Below are 6,736 nucleotides of genomic sequence, written 5' to 3' on the forward strand. Positions count from 1 at the left end.
AAAAAAAAAAAAAAATCACAGCATATCTAGTCCAAGTAAAAATATGTAGAATTGACCTAGCAAGTATAAATTAATCATTTAAATAATGATAATTATTATTATCATTATTTAATCCATTTAATCTACTCTTTTAATTTGCATCATTATGCCCTTGTGTGCTGATATTGATGTAAATTATTCAAATATATGATGAATGCAGACAGATGGGACAAAGAAAGTAGTTGAAGCAGCTGAGTAGCATAAAAATAGAAATAGCAATGGAAATAACATTTAAAAAAAAAGAAATAAAAATAATATATATAATAATATAAAAATAAATGAAAAACTAAAACGAAACGAAATGAAACTAACAACAGTTATTGAAAACCTAACTGAAATAAAATAATGATGATCAAAAAATGAATAATTGTTTTCATAGGCCAATCTTTCCTTTCTTTGTTCTGCGCTCCGGAAGTGTTCTGTCAATTCTGCTAAACTTTAATTACTAAAATTAATACTAAAACTAAACTATATAAAAACAAAATAGAGATGTGTTCACAAAATATAAACTAAACTAAAATGAACAAAAATTATTAATTAAACTAATAAAAAATGAAACAAAATTGAAAATGACAACAAATGAAAAAATGTAAAACTATAATAACCTTGGCACGAATGCCTTTCATTGGTGCGTGAGGAAGGGGATCCGCCAAATGAGGTGGTGGATCTGGATCCGGCTTATTCCGCCATAAATTAAGCCCTGGAGTTGCCTCAGTGCAGGCTTGGTAGAAGTGAGGATTGAGGGCGCAAAATGGGTGAGGACGTACCCTTCTGAAACCTGTAATCACAATGGGATACCCTAAAGTTTGCAAGACTACAAGTGCTCATACGACAAGGCCAAGAACAGTCACTTGTTTAGTTCCTGATTGAATGAATTGGCTGAATGAATAATTCAATGACTCACTCAAAAGTCAGTCATGTGCTGCCACCTGCTGGTATAATGAAGTAACCTGCTGACAACACAGACAATTGGAGTGATACAAATAAACAATAAGTTAAAGAGGCCTTGACTTATTCACAATACACTTTTATAAAATGGCCACCACACAATACAAATATTATAAACCAAAACAGTTTTGATGCTGGTTGCAGTTTTGACACAGTTTTGAAGGCTGGTTGCTAAGTATGTTGTGCAGTGATACACAGAACCATTGGGTGAAACGTTGTTATTGTGAAAAAAACACAGCTGTTTTCAACCAATCAGAATCAAGGACTGGAACTAAACGTTTTAGAAACAGTGATACGTCTGCTGCAGGGGACCTCTGTTGGAACGCCTCTCATTCAGTTAGACTCAAGCACCAGAACTGTATAAAATGTAATAACTCTATAGGGAAGACAAAAGGAGCAGAAAGTTCTAAAATAGTTACAAACTTTTAATATATCACATTTCCATCCATTTAGCTTTCAAAAAAGCTTTTTGTACAACATAATATTACTTTCTATTCTGTTGTGTTTTAGTAGTTCACATGAGAATTTCTGCTTGTACCACAGCTGGAAGTACTTCATCCTGTGCTGATGATATCAAAGCACTTTGAGAGAATATATGCCTTGCACTTAACAAGAGACCTCTAAACCTCTAATGTACCTGAGTATAGAGGCTACAGCATATACCAGGAAGAGAAAGCATATGTAAGAGGCCTCAGTTCCAGCAGCTTGGAAGCGTCGCTGTGTGACGCCTCAGTTAATCAGTGCACTGGTGGGATTTTCCTCATGGTGGTTCATAAATGGCATGGAGGGAAGTTTATTACACTACCATGAAGAATGCGGCTGGGTTTCTACAGTTAGCCATAGCATCTTTCACGCAGAGCCCACAAACACGATAAGCGTCATTTACGGTGTGTCATGTCCCTATTATTTTATTTATTATTTTTTTTGCCATAGCCGATTTTGTCCCCATCACTTTATGAAATAGCGCACAGCAGGGATTTATCTAATACAGAGGAAGCATATCCAGTTATTGAGCAGGAGTCTTCATTTCATTCATGTGTGTTAATGATTGACAATACAGTGGTAGAATTTTATTATTATTTTTTTTTTATCAGTCATGGAAAATCTCTCCAGCACACAGCTTTCATAGCTGTGCAATACAGTCTATAGCTTTGTCAAACATTGTGACTTAAAATCTTTGTTTTGTGTAAATGCAATTTTTATTTCACAGCATGCCTTTGTATCTCGTAATTGCAACTTTTTTTTTTCTCATAAATGCGACTCCTGTTCTCATAACTTGTTTATGTTTATGAACAAGTTTATTTCTCAGAGCTTGTGACTTCTTGTTATTGTGATTTCCCCTCTGTAATATTCTAAACACAGTACATTTAATAAGTAGTATGGCTGCACCCTGGTGAAAAATAAATATTAAAAAAATGCATTTGAAATACACTTATTTCATACTAAGTATACTACAAATAAATTTACATATTTATGTGCTTAATAAAAATACTCTGCAATTGTACTTTTAGTATACTGAACTGGTATTGTAAAGTCTGGTAAATTGGAACTATTAAATTAGGCCACAGGAGAGGAGATATGAATGGCAGTAAAGCAACGCAAATTACACTATAATTTACATGACAACATGGCATGTGTGGATTTAATTCATAATATGTCGAATGTATTTAAGTAAGTTCTCCAGCAAATGTAGTAGTAGACATTATGCAATTTTGGAAGCATCTTCTGTCTTGAAATTGTGACTACCTCTCAAAGTGCCTTTGTTGCTCATAATTTTCACTTTATATCTCACAATTGTGAGTTTATATCTACAAACAGAGTGGGGTAAATTACTTACAAATGGTAGTCCATTACGGATTATTAATATAATCTAGGTTACTTATTTTAGGTAATGTATTCAGACTACTTTTTGGATTACCTTTAGATTACTTTTTTATGTAACTTGTTTTAAACTTACCATTAAACGTACCATATTGATATACAATAAAAAGCAAAGCGAAAGAAAATATATTCTATTTTTGTTTTGTTTTCAACATCATACAATGCATTAAACATTACACCAGGGTTTCCCAAACTGGGTTTAATGTAAGAACTGCAGTGGGTTTGTGAGTTGATAAAAAGCTAATTAAGTACATCATAAAAATGTAAAATTATTTAAACACTTAAACTAAAATATTTGATTTGTTATGTGACCATATTGTGACCATTTACTGACGGCAGAGAACTGTGAAATGTGTTGTTAAATTATTGAAATATTCACTTCCTCGTGGATATTTCAAGTAAATATTTCATGTCAAAAGGATTTGACTGACAAAAACGTTTGGGAATCCTTGCATTACATGAACAAACATTTAATACACATGAAAACAGCAATGACATTACGCTCCCAAAGTATTCCAGGTTTGACATTTTTTTTGTCAGTTATTGAAGGTCACTGGATATGATGATGACACAGTATTTCACAGATTTACATCACCAGTGTTTTGTAACTTACATAATTATTTGTTTTATACATGGTCTATACATTGCTTGAGAGGTGATTTTTTTCCACCCAAATTCAGAAGCATGGATCTCAAATTTATTTACATGACATTTACATGATCATTCTATATTGTGAATATAGTCAAAGCTAAATGTATGAGAGACAGTAGGATATTTAGAACACAAAATTTAAAAGAAAAAGAAGAATTAAGGAGAACCAATAAATTATGAATGATTTACTGCCATTGTGTGCATTGTATGTAATCATGCTATCCATAAAAATGAACTGTAATCTGATTACGACCATAATAAATTGTAATATACTCCAATTGCGAGTACTTGATTTTGGTAATCTGATTACGTAATCCAGATTAAATGCAACCTTACTGCCCAGCTTTGTCTACCAATGTGACTTTTTCTATCAATGTAACTTTATTTTGAACTTGATTACCATTTAAATTTTTTTTTTTTTTACTGTGAGATAGAAGCATGATGCAAGACAATCAGCTGAGTTTCTTCTGAAAGTAGTCTTTCATAATAGGCCTGTTGTGATTTCTTACAGCTCCACAGCTTTGCTGTCAAGTTACATGGCTAGAAGTTTTGAACCAACACATTATATAATTCTGAATTTGTGGTTTAAAGAGCAATTTACTGCTGTTTGGCACTTGAAATTAATTTGACCCTGAATTTATCATTTTGCAATCACTTCAAAAAAACAAACAAAAAAAACACTGACCATACACTGTAATATTTCTCTGCACCCTTACAAAATAAAAATCACATGGCTGATCACATATTTCTTTACATTAAATATTTTAGGCACAGTCGGCAAATGCTTTGCTATTCATAGGTCTATTACAGACCATTTCCCATCGCTGATCCTCTATCATTTTATTTCTCGTCCGAACCCCAGTGCCAGGAAACTGAAACATATTTTTAAAGTGCTTTTACAAGACTACCAGACTAATCTCTCAAAAGCATGAAAATCAATGCCCTCCTCGGCCTCCCTCTGCAGGAATTATGCACAGTCTCACACTTTGCTTGCTGAGTGCAGTGGACTGATCTAATACTCCTTGACCTGCTAATGTTAGAGCAGCAAAAGTTCAAGGCTTTGCCAACTGGCATTAAATATGTGTTCAGGAGAAATGGAGGAAATTTTCATCATGGTGACACCATCAGCTCATGATTTTGTCCGATACTAGAGTTACAGTCTGCGAGCATATGCATAACGGCTGTCTTTGTGAGAAACCTTGCAGTATAGTGTAGAACAGATAATGCAATTGCAGCTATAAACTACGTGGGCGACCATGTATAATTTTTTTATTTATCCAAATTCATCTAAACTCTCAGGTGACAGCTGGAACTCAAGAACATGCTCACAGCAATCACCGGTCCCCAGATAAAGCAGAGGAGGCAGCATTATGAAATGGAATAAAGTGCTTAGAATTCTCTCTTTCATTATGTATTTAATCTGTAAGACCAGCAAGAGACCAGAAATAAGTATGTTTTATGAACCTCTACTTTCAATGCGTATCACTACGACTATGCATTTCCCTTCATTGTTTTGGGGTTCCTTCATTGTTTGCAATGGGGTATTTTTAAAATTAAAATACTTAAATTGGATTGTATTTGGGTGACAGGGTTTGTAACGAATCCGGTCTGTGGACTTCCGTCCGATTGCCATCAGAGGTCACCCTTCCATTATATTGACACTCACACTACACAGACTGTTTCACGTTACCTTGGACTACATTTCCCATCTGTCATTTCACTAATCACACGCTCACCTGAAACCAATCACATACACTACATAAGCCACACTCAAACCATTACAGACTGCCGAGTATTGTAAGCGCATATCGCTACCCTAGCTGATACCTACTTTACGGAGCCTTCTCTTGTTTACCTAGTCATTGTCATAGTCTTGCCTTGCCTGCTTTCCTGTGTTCGGATTCTTGCCTGAGTATTTTGGATTACCCTTTCGTCTTGTCTTTTGGATTATGTTTGCACCTTGCCTGGACTATTGCTCGTGTTCCTCGGATTACCCCTCTTGTCAAGCCCTCTGGATTACATTCGCCATTGATCGACCCACGCCTGTTTAACGGATTACTCTTGTGTCTTGCCCTAACCTTGCCTGTTTCTGACCATGTCTTCTAATAAAGCTTTGCAAATGGATTGTGTCCGCTGAACTGTCAACTTGTCCAGTATCCCAGAGTTTGTTTGATTTCCCTGTCTGTCCAGTTCCAATCAAGGAACCTGTTATCTGCCCCATCTGTCCAGTCCTGAGCCCAGAAACTGTTAATGCATCTTTTGAAATGTGTTGAAATGTCTGGTGAAATGTAACCTAATTTGCCTAAATATATCAAATAATTTATTATCTGAACTTCTTTAGTAATGCTACTGCCTTCTCAGCTCTGGTGTGCTTTATTAAGTGTAGAGATTTTGCAGGAGTATCTGAATTTGACTGTGAAAATCTGTCAAGAGCCAGGTGGATATGACACAAAGGTAAAAGCCCAATGCGTGACAGAGTACTGCTTTTGATGTTCAGCCTGCATATGGATTTTGGATGTCTGTCACTACATGTTACAACATACTGTACTCAAATCATCTGTGTCTGCAAACATCTGCGAAGCCCTATGGGCAGAAAAGAGAGACCAATCAAACTAGACACTCTAAACAAAGTAAAAAAGCTTAGAGCTAAAAGCATGCACTTCTAGAAGCAAATGAAACAGACTGACCAGGAATGACTCATGTGTTTTTGGTGATCCGATCACAAGTGGTCAGATGACACGCATTGCTGTTTTCCACTTGGCATCAACATTTGTTTCACATGCATTTTCTGTAATCACTTGTGTTTTATTCGGCAAGATCTCTTTCTTCGGAGTGCAGAGTTTCACACACAAGTTAGGATTTAAACCAAGCGGTTTTCTGCTGGTCAACGCAGTCGATTCATGTGACCAGGGCCGTTTCTAGGCATAGGCGAGCTAGGCGGTCGCCTAGGCCGCCACCAGCTGAAGGGGCGCCAATGAGCGCACGTACTGGCACTTTTAGCAGGGTTGTGATAAAGAGTGGCACGGTCACCCTGAAATATGACTGCCGCCCCCACTGGATCCCCCAACGTTATTGGGCTAGAGCAGTGTTTCCCAACCGGGGTGCCGTGTAAAAAATCATTTTTTAATATTTTTAAATTGCTAAAATGTTCATAAAAGCAGCTATTATATAATATCCATTTGTGATGTCGCCAATAATTAGAGATGCACTGAAATTC

At 35.9% G+C, this 6,736-nt stretch overlaps 1 long non-coding RNA gene across 1 annotated transcript in view; it reads left to right on the forward strand.

The window, feature by feature from the left end:
- Positions 1-6,736, forward strand: part of LOC107720960 (uncharacterized) — an 18,144-nt gene that overhangs the window by 6,382 nt on the left and 5,026 nt on the right. Inside the window, exon 2 of the long non-coding RNA XR_001637666.1 lies at positions 738-744. This is a non-coding gene — a long non-coding RNA (uncharacterized LOC107720960). The remainder of the gene's footprint in view (positions 1-737; positions 745-6,736) is intronic.

This window comes from Sinocyclocheilus rhinocerous, unplaced genomic scaffold (genome assembly GCF_001515625.1).
Source record: "Sinocyclocheilus rhinocerous isolate Xijiao unplaced genomic scaffold, SAMN03320098_v1.1 scaffold2256, whole genome shotgun sequence".
Taxonomy (NCBI): Eukaryota; Metazoa; Chordata; class Actinopteri; order Cypriniformes; family Cyprinidae; genus Sinocyclocheilus; species Sinocyclocheilus rhinocerous.